Source organism: Macaca thibetana, chromosome 5, assembly GCF_024542745.1.
Source record: "Macaca thibetana thibetana isolate TM-01 chromosome 5, ASM2454274v1, whole genome shotgun sequence".
NCBI classification, from domain to species: Eukaryota; Metazoa; Chordata; class Mammalia; order Primates; family Cercopithecidae; genus Macaca; species Macaca thibetana.
Genome location: NC_065582.1, coordinates 141,241,415 through 141,252,352, shown reverse-complemented (window position 1 = coordinate 141,252,352; position 10,938 = coordinate 141,241,415).

The window sequence follows — 10,938 nt, the reverse complement described above, 5'->3', positions numbered from 1 at the left end:
AAAACTCTTTTATCCTTCAGCATAGGAACAGATCTTAAGCCAATAACAGTAAAAGAGGATGAAAAATGGCATTAAATAACAATAAAGGGTACAATTCAACAAGATATCTTAACTATCCTAAATATATATGCACCCAACTGTGGTGCACTGAGAGTAATAAAACAAGTACTTCTAGACCTAAGAAAAGTCTTACACAGCCACAGTATCACAGTGGCTCATGCCTGTAATCCTAGAACATCGGGGCTGAAGTGGGAGAATTGCCAGAGGCCATAAGTTTGAGACCTGCTTGAGCAACACAGTGAAACCCCGTCTCTACAAAAACTCAAAAAAGTTAGCCAGGTATGACGATGTGCGTCTGTACTCCCAGATACTCTGGAGGCTGAGGCGGGAGGATTGCTTGAGCTTAAGAGCTCATTGCTACAGTGAGCTGTGATCATTCCAGTGTACTCCAGTCTTTCAAAGAGTGAGACCCCATCTCAAAAACAAAACAAAAATGGACAAAGAACTTAAATAGGCATTTCTCTGAATATAACATAAAAATGGGCAACAGGTATGTGAAAATGTGTTCAACACATTTAGTGTTCAAAATGTGTTCAACACTAATAGTCAGAAAAATGCAAATCAAAACTACTATCAGATACTACCTCACACCTGTCAAGGTACTTAATATTAAAAATACAAGAGACAACTAATGTTAATGATAACTCTCTATACAAGACTATGGAGAAAACAGAACCTTGTGTGCCATTGGTGGGAATGTAGGTTGATGCAACCATTGTGGATAACAGTATGGAGGTTCCTAAAGAAATTAAAAGTAGAACTACCATATGACCCAGCATTCTCTCTTCTTGGTATATACCCAAAGGAAATGAAATCACTACCTCATAAAAATATCTGCACTCTTAAGTTCATTGCAGCATTAGTCACAATAGCCGATACATAGAAACAACCTACGTGTTCATTGATGAATGAATGGATAAAGAAAAGGTGTTATATATGTAGGACTACTATTTAGCCTTAAAAAGGAGGCAAATTTGCCATGTCCACAGATGGACCTAGAGAGGACATTTTACTAAGTGAAATAAGCCAGACACAGAAAGAAAAAAGTAATGAATAGACTCACTTTTATGTGGAACTTATAAAGTAAGTGGTTAGGGGGAGGCTCAAATATATGGAAACAGAATAAAACAAGGTCTGGGTTGGGGGAAGGAAATGAGAAAATATAGATCAAAGGATAAAAAGCAGCAGATATGAGGGCTGCACAAGCCTAGAGCTCTAATGTACAACACTAAGACCATGGTTAATAGTAGTGTATTGTATTAAGGATTTTTGTCAAATGAATAATTTATAGTTGTTCTTACCAAGGGGCAGTTGGAGATGGATAACTACGAGAAATGATGAATTTGTTATTTGTTCCATTATAGCGACTATATATATATATATATACACACACACATATAATATGTATTATACCTTAAATATGCATAATAAAATATTCAAAAAATGCCCATAAAATTATCACACACAGAAAAGAAGAAACAGAGAAAGCCTTGAGCTCAGTTGTAGGTACAGTACATGCATCACAAGGGTTACTGCAGAGAAAATACCAACAGTATTTGCTAAAATTATCTTGACCACTTTCTATGAACTTTTTTCCTGAATTTCCTGAATATTCATTATAATAACTTAGATTTAATTACTGGCTCTTTTTGTACAGGAACTATGCTAGGTTAAGACAATGTAAAGCCTTAATCTCACTCATCGTGAAATTTCCTCTTAGTAAGAATCAAAAACAATTTCTGGAATCCAATATGCATGTTAAATAAGATTTAGATACAAGATGACTTCATAGCACATTGGAGAGTTATTGGGTCCAGTTAATGTTGTAAGAAAGAGGCCATGACTAGATATCAAGATTCCAAAAGTGAATATAGAAACAAAGTAGAAATGGTAGAAGATGTATTCTAAGCATAAGGTATTGTATTTCTGAATGTATGCCTCAATAAAGAGCTTTGTAAGTTTGGTTTAGCTACAGAAAGAAAATTTTGGTGAGGAGTTAGCTTAGAACTTCAATGATGTTGGTAAGTTGAATGAGGTACTATTTTACTCCCCAATATATCCTCTGAAATTCAAGTTTGGATATTACTAGCTAATGACCTATCTTCCACTTATATCTGACATGCCCATTTGGCAAAGGGTTACTTTACATGAAATAAACATGTACTTCAGCTACCTAACTCTGAGTTTCCAAAATAAATTCATCAATGGCCAATATTGGCTAAAGTGAGACAAATTTCTGGGAAAATGGTGGTTTTTCTCCTGATATTTATGGGTAATATTTGAAGGACTTATCTTCAACTCTTCTCATTTCTAACATTTCTACATCTAATCCATCATCAACAGTGTTGACCTAATTTCAAAATATTTAGACATCTAAATACTTTCAACACATCCAATGCTAGCACTGCACCATTAACCAGGCAGCCATTTTCTCTCTCTTTGTGTATTCTAATTGCCTTCTAAACTGTACTCTTATTTTCCTGATTGTGTCTCCTGACTATTATCAACTAAGTAGACAGAGTGATCTTTGAAAAATGTTAAGTCAGGTCCCAACATCCCTCTGTTTAAGATATTTTGAGTGAACGTCATCTCAGTCAAAGTCAAACTTTAAAAAATTTTCTGCAAGGCCCTCATTCATCTACACTCCTTTTACTTATCTGTCCTTCTTTCCGACTAATCGCACTCATTCATTCTGCTGTGGCATCACTTTTCCATTTTGGGGCTTTTGCATTTACTATTTTCTCTACCTGGAATGCTTTCCCCCAACATATGTATGTGACTTCCTTATTTAAATTTTAATTTTAAGTTATTTGACAAAGCTAATAAATGACAAAGTCAAAATTTGGACGTAAGTAATCTGGCTCCAGAATCAACATTTAAACAGGGACACGACCTTTATGTGTAAATTTGATTAAATCTCCCAGTTCCATGATGTCCTAATGTTCAAAACCTTCCCCATAATTTCCTCAAACATTTGAAGATTTCAATGTTATACTCTTCCCTTTTCTCTGCATCTTGAGCCATTACATATTAACCTTCTCTCTCTTAAATGTTTTGGTGGTTGTTGTTTGTTTGTTTGTTTGTTTTTGAGACGGAGTTTCGCTCTTTTTGGCCAGGCTGGAGTGCAATGGCCCGATCTCGGCTCACGGCAACCTCCGTCTCCCGGGTTCAAGTGATTGTCCTGCCTCAGCGTCCCGAGTAGCTGGGATTACAGGCATGCGCCACCACCCTGGCTAATTTTGTATTTTTAGTAGAGATGGGGTTTCTCCATGCTGGTCAGGCTGATCTTGAACTCCTGACCTCAGGTGATCCACCCGCCTCAGCCTCCTAAAGTGCTGGGATTACAGGCTTGAGCCACTGCACACGGCCTCATTAAATGTTTTATGACCTGATCGGTTTATTGGATATGAGATTAAGGGAAACTTTCATGTCTTATAACGTTCCCTCTTCTATTTATCCTCTACCCTACTACCCACTCACTAAAATGTTTCTTTTCCTTAAGACAAATTTCTCTTCCTGTGTCGGGCATGGGATAGTAGAATGGCCATTGCATTTTGAAGCCTGAGCATGCGCTTGAGGTCTTTTCCACCGTCGTTAGTAGTTAGTGTAGCTTTAGTAGCTAATGAAAGTGTTTCTTCTTTATTAAAAAGTGTAGCCCCTGACAGAAATTCTGGTGAAGACATTTTTCTGCACCTAGTTATATGTCCTCTGAACTCAAGTATGAAGATTCTCATTTGTAGTGTGGGCTCTGCCAAAACACATATATTTATAAAAAGATTTCTGGTAACACTCTGATCATATATTTTGAGACTTATTGAGTTTGAGACCATTATCAAGAGTCTTTAGGAAAAGATAATGACATAAAAGCAAACTGCTCTGCTCTCTCATCTAGCCTTTCCAAAACTGAATAAATTGTCAAAGATAATAAACTAAAACAGGAAAATGAAGTTATCACCATTGAGCCTAGAAATAGTGAAAAATGTATGCTAAAACGATTGAAAAAAATATTACTAAATTCATTACAAAGGTGGGCAAATAGAACTTCATTAAGTGGAATTGGAGCTGCCCTCCTAATGAATAAACTCTGTGGTACAGGAAGAAGAAAAGCATAGGGACGTCCTGCTAACATTAATTTAAGCAGAAAAGCAACTGCTCAGAGGCCAGCAAAGGGAAAAACACAGGTAATAGCTTGTTTTGAAACCTTTTTGTCATTGTGGAAAACAAAAACATAAGAATATCAAAACCAGTATTTGTGACTATGTGCTTTGTAAGGGAATTATTCTGATGCAAGTTATTTTTTTTTCTGAAATACAGAGGAATTCATTATCTGGAAGTATGATGGACAGAGTGAGCATATATGGAAATAACACTTTGAAGCTTCTTTGGACACTGGGAACTAACTGCTGTCAGAGGTTGAACATGCTCTTGAAATAAAACTACCCCAGGCAACACAAGCAAGTTTTAAAGAACATCTGTTGAACACTAACAGAAACATAAGTTATGTGAAATAAAAAATGAGCTATGATATGATAAGAGAGAATCTGAATGTAAGAAGGAAATACACTGGCACATTTTAAAACAATAACAAGAAGAAAACAGCACAACAATTCTGTTTAATAAATTAAAAAATTAGATGAGAGAATATATGCTGGAAAGGGTGTCTTTTGAACAAAGAGAAAAAAAAAGAAATTATTAAAAGCATTAAGAAGAGAGATAATAGACACAAAGGCTAAAGAGAAAATATATATAATATGGCTAATTGATATACTGAAGGGAAAAATCAGTTAAAGGTATAATATTTAAAAGTACTGAATTTTAAAAAGTAATACAGGTTCTGCAGTTTCAAATGATACCCGATAACACTGGAAAGCAATGAGCCATTCAAGTAGAATATAAGACAAAAATATTAATCATTAACATTTATTGAGCACTGTCTTAGCTCGAGCTATAATACAAATCACCATGGACTAAGTGGCTTAAATGACAAACAATTACTTCTAGTATTTCTGGAGGACGGGGAGTTCAAGATTAAGGTATTCGTAGATTCAGTATCTGGTGAAGGCCCTCTTCTTGGTTTGCAGACGGTTACGTTCTTACTGTATTTTAACCTGGTGGAGACAGAAGTCGAGTGTCTTCTTTGTCTTACAAGGAAATGAGTCTCATCATCGGGGCTCCAATCTCATGACCTCATCTAAATCTAATGACCTCCAAAAGTTCTACCTACAAATAGCACCACAATGGAGGTCAGAATTTTAACATCTGAAATTTGGGAGAACTCAAACATTCAATCCATAACAAGCACTCATGCCATGACTGAACTAAGTTCTTTACCAGTATCACTGATTGAATATGCTTAGTAGCCCTTTAAAGTCAGCACTATTATAATTATTCTCTTTTTATTTAGAAGAAAGGGCATACAGAATAACTTGACAAAGTAAAATATCTAGTATGTTGGAACTGGGGTTTACATCCAGGCATTCTAGCTGGAATAGAGATAAAATAGAGATAAAATTTGAAACATTAATAAAAGAGAACAGAAATAGTTGACTTTGAAGATTTGGTTTATTTTTTAAATGAAACAGATTTACAAATCACTAGTTGTTTTAGGTGACTTTATTTGTAAGGAGAAAATACAAATACAGATAATTAAGAAATAAGGCTAATATAGCTATTAATATAGAAGAAATCCACAGTTTAGAAAAGTATAGCTTATTGAAAGGACTCTTGTTTTTTCTTCCTCCTTCCATCCCTCTCTCTTTCTCTCTCCCTGTCTTATTTTTACCTACCTAAGGAAGGAATTATAATCACCTAAGTTGGATAATAGTTCCTAATATGAACATGAGGGTCCAATGTCAAATTAAAAAATGACACACACACAAAAAGGCATTTATGTAAACTTTCCCAATTTTTGAATGTTAGCTTAAAAAATTCAAAACAATGTGTAATTTAAAACAAACAAAATATGTGTTGGTGAAACTCAACCCACATTCTGAGCATTTGTCCTGTGATAAAAGGCAAGATCACAACCTATATTTAGATGGCATTTTAGAAACATTGAGGTTTATACCTGAATTTTTGTAATTGTTGGGCATTAGTGAAATCCTACCTTTTGGCAAGATGTAGGGTACAAATGTTCAATGTTTTATTTAAATGAAAAAAAAAAAGTTCTTTAAAAATAAGCTGAGTTAGATGTAGGCTTTATATATATATATATATATATATATATATATATATATATACCTTCTGAAATTTGAAAGATCCAATAATTACATACCCCTAAATAAAAATGTATTTTTCCCACATAAAAGTGAGCTGAAACCATATTGATAAGCAGTCTAAAGCTTTTGTTTGTTTGTTTTTAAAACTACCGACAGAGAAGTAGGTGGTAGGTTCTTCACTCACTCAGCAAATATGTGTTCATTACCTACTTTGTGTGCCAAGAGTTGAATGCAAACTGTTATGTAAAACATGTTCAATACCTTCATGGATAATTTGGTCATTTCTAATCTCTAATAGTGAAATAAAGAAATAAAGAGAGATGGAGAGAGAGAGGAAAGATGGGAGGGTGGAAGGGTGGAAGGGTGATGGGGCTGGAGAGTAAGAGTGTAAAGGGGGAATGTCCACAAAATTTGAACTACATGGTATCTTGTCAAAACTTCCAGTTATAAAATATATTCCTAGATTCATTAATTAGTAGATTTGTTTTGTTGTTAAATTAGGTAAAAACTGAATGAAATCTACCCAAAATGATAATATTTTTGGTGGTACTGGTGGAAAGAATTACTAGTCTAAGCCATTCTGTCTGGCCATGGTTATAGATCTGTGCCAGCTGTTCATCAAAATTTCTTTAGTTTATTGCAATAAAAGTAAGTAAACTGTACCATCTACATAATATCTATAGTTTTTATCTTTTTTCTAATTTCCATACAATTTTATATAATGCATGGTTCATGATAAAGGACCATCTAGTTATACTTTTATCTTACTATACTTTGAATAACTGGAAGTTGGACTGAATTCTCACTCCACAACTTTAACAATAAAAAGCCATAGACTTAAAGAATATTAATACTAGAAGGAATTTAATGGATTATCATTTGTCCACATTTCATAGATGTAAAGACTGAGATCTAATGAAATATTTTGTCAAGAGTTCATAGGAACATATAGAGGTGGCCTACATAGAAAGTGGTGGAGTACTTTGAATGAAAATACCAAAATGTCTGTTTATGAGATATGTTTAAAATTCATCTGTATTTTTAAGATGAAGCACATGCTGTGCAATCAGTTTAGTTCATAGGTAAAGAGTATTATTTCTAATCTTGATTGCAGCAATTTCCTGCAAGTTTTGGCTGGTACTATTTTTGACTTTTGAGGCTCTGAGCTCTGCTGTGCTTGGCTCACTGTTGGAATTTCATCAGTAGTGTTTATGAGTCATGTGAGCTGATAGCCATAAAGCTTAGCCTGAGTAAGCTATAAAGTTCTGCCAATGGTGGTAGGGGTCAGAATGTGAGAGAGGAGTAGGGATTTGAAATCAGCTGCTAGAATTGGTGTTATTGCTGGGGAACATGATGATACTAGCAGAACCAAGTAGCTCAACATAAAGCAAAGAACAGGGATTAAAATTGTTCATTAACCAACACACATAATCATTCTTCTGGTCTTTTTCCTAAGGGTCTTAGGAGTGTTTTGCTTCTAATATTTTCAAGTGACGTTACAGAACAAATGACTTTAAGTGATTTGTTTGGGATTTGTTCCTTGTGAATTGTATGCTTTCTATAATCTCTAAACTGGGTGATTTTGATCTTTAATAAAGAAAGCATAATTGACTAATATGACAGGTATTATAAATATTAGTTGGTTATTTCATGTTGATGGATGATTCTTATTTTAGTAGAAATACGCCATGGTGCCAGCAGATAAACAACAGTAAAGCAAAACATTGTCTGGGACTCTTAAGAAATTGATTTTCCATAAGATCTTATTTAAAGTTTTATTTTGGGGACAGGAGAGCAACATTTTATAAAGCAAATACTGCCATACTCTGAGAAATAAATCTTGCAGAGAATAAAGACACAAAAGAAACATTTGATGCAAAGCTATGTTTTGCTATTGTGTTTCAGGTCAGTAGTTTTATATAGTACTTGAAAAAACTCATCATCCCTTGTTGTCCAGTGCAATTACATGGTGTTGGTATGTACAAAGAAAGACTTTTGTAAATTTTCTGTAAAGCTAGTTTGTTCAAAGCCTACAGGGAAATCACTTTTTAAATGTTTTATTTGTGTGTTAGATTTAACAAGAAAATTAAATTCTGTAAAAAAAGGTTTTATAAATTTTTGTGATCTTTTTCAATTGTTACTTCTAAAGGACAAGAAATTCTATGATATGCGTGTTTCTCCCACATTTCTTTGTAATCTCTCAATTGCATTTACTACAAAATTATTTATAAAACCACAAGGCATTAGAATAGGAAAGAGGAAAGGGAGTTGTATGCGTGTTTCTCCCACATTTCTTTGTAATCTCTCAATTGCATTTACTACAAAATTATTTATAAAATCACAAGGCATTAGAATAGGAAAGAGGAAAGGGAGTTGACTCCTTTTTTAGATTACAGATATTAAATACTATTATTCTGAAGCCAAAGATAGCTAATTGGTAAATATCAATGGAAAATGAATATGCATTATCACAAAGAGAATTTTATTATGTCCAATTGAAAAAATATTTTTTTTTTTTTTTTTTTTTTTTTTTTTTTTTTTCCAGAAATGCTACCATGTCATCTTTATTTTCTTCCCCTGGGTCTTTTTTTTTTTTTTTTTTTTTAAATTTTTTATTTTATTATTATTTTTTTTAATTTATTTATTATTATTATACTTTAAGTTGTAGGGTACATGTGCATAACATGCAGGTTTGTTACATATGTATACTTGTGCCATGTTGCTGTGCTGCACCCATCAACTCGTCATTTACATCAGGTATAACTCCCAATGCAATCCCTCCCCCCTCCCCCCTCCCCATGATAGGCCCCGGTGTGTGATGTTCCCCTTCCTGAGTCCGAGTGATCTCATTGTTCAGTTCCCACCTATGAGTGAGAAACATGCGGTGTTTGGTTTTCTGTTCTTGTGATAGTTTGCTAAGAATGATGGATTCCAGCTGCATCCAAGTCCCTACAAAGGACTCAAACTCATCCTTTTTTATGGCTGCATAGTATTCCATGGTGTATATGTGCCACATTTTCTTAATCCAATCTGTCACTGATGGACATTTGGGTTGATTCCAAGTCTTTGCTATTGTGAATAGTGCTGCAATAAACATACGTGTGCATGTGTCTTTATAGCAGCATAATTTATAATCCTTTGGGTATATACCCAGTAATGGGATGGCTGGGTCATATGGTACATCTAGTTCTAGATCCTTGAGGAATCGCCATACTGTTTTCCATAATGGTTGAACTAGCTTACAATCCCACCAACAGTGTAAAAGTGTTCCTATTTCTCCACATTCTCTCCAGCACCTGTTGTTTCCTGACTTTTTAATGATTGCCATTCTAACTGGTGTGAGATGGTATCTCATTGTGGTTTTGATTTGCATTTCTCTGATGGCCAGTGATGATGAGCATTTTTTCATGTGTCTGTTGGCTGTATGAATGTCTTCTTTTGAGAAATGTCTGTTCATGTCCTTTGCCCACTTTTTGATGGGGTTGTTTGTTTTTTTCCTGTAAATTTGTTTGAGTTCTTTGTAGGTTCTGGATATTAGCCCTTTGTCAGATGAGTAGATTGCAAAAATTTTCTCCCATTCTGTAGGTTGCCTGTTCACTCTGATGGTAGTGTCTTTTGCTGTGCAGAAGCTCTTTAGTTTAATGAGATCCCATTTGTCAATTTTGGCTTTTGCTGCCGTTGCTTTTGGTGTTTTAGACATGAAATCTTTGCCCATGCCTATGTCCTGAATGGTACTACCTAGGTTTTCCTCTAGGATTTTTATGGTATTAGGTCTAACATTTAAGTCTCTAATCCATCTTGAATTAATTTTCGTATAAGGAGTAAGGAAAGGATCCAGTTTCAGCTTTCTACTTATGGCTAGCCAATTTTCCCAGTACCATTTATTAAATAGGGAATCCTTTCCCCATTTCTTGTTTCTCTCAGGTTTGTCAAAGATCAAATGGCTGTAGATGTGTGGTATTATTTCTGAGGACTCTGTTCTGTTCCATTGGTCTATATCTCTTGAAAAAATATTTCTTTAAGGCTATCATGGAAGCTTTAGACAGGCTTAGGAGTTGAAATCTTCAAAAATATTGCTTTTAAATAATCTAATGTTTTCTACTTATAAAGAAAAATATGTTTATTATTATGAATTTATATAGATAAAACTACTTATAACTTTTCAAGCACCATTTGTTTTACAATTTAATCATCATAATTATGTGATAATATAAAATATAGATTAACCTCCATAACTGAATATTTAATTTTTTCTAATTATTTTCACTTTTATTATATCAGTAGTTCTCTGTTATAGCTGATAGTGTAGGAATACTCATTTTTAGTTAATAAAAGAGGAGATTTTAGGCTGGGTTGAGATTGTTCCTATCACAGACAAATGATTATTTTAATGTCATTGTGGGCCATGACCAAACATTTCCTTTTCATCCTGAAGTACCAGTTCTGCTTACAAAGAGTATTAATGTGTATTTGCATTCTGGCAAATGGCCAGATATATCTGCATTACCATTTCCAAATAGAGTCAAAGTAAAGGAAATACATTTTGGGGAATAATCGAGTGCAATAGAATATCTGCCTTTAGTCCTTCCACTAAGAATTTTATAAACTATTTAGCAAGCATAGTCATGATTAATGCTGTTAATAATCCAGCTTTTCTCTC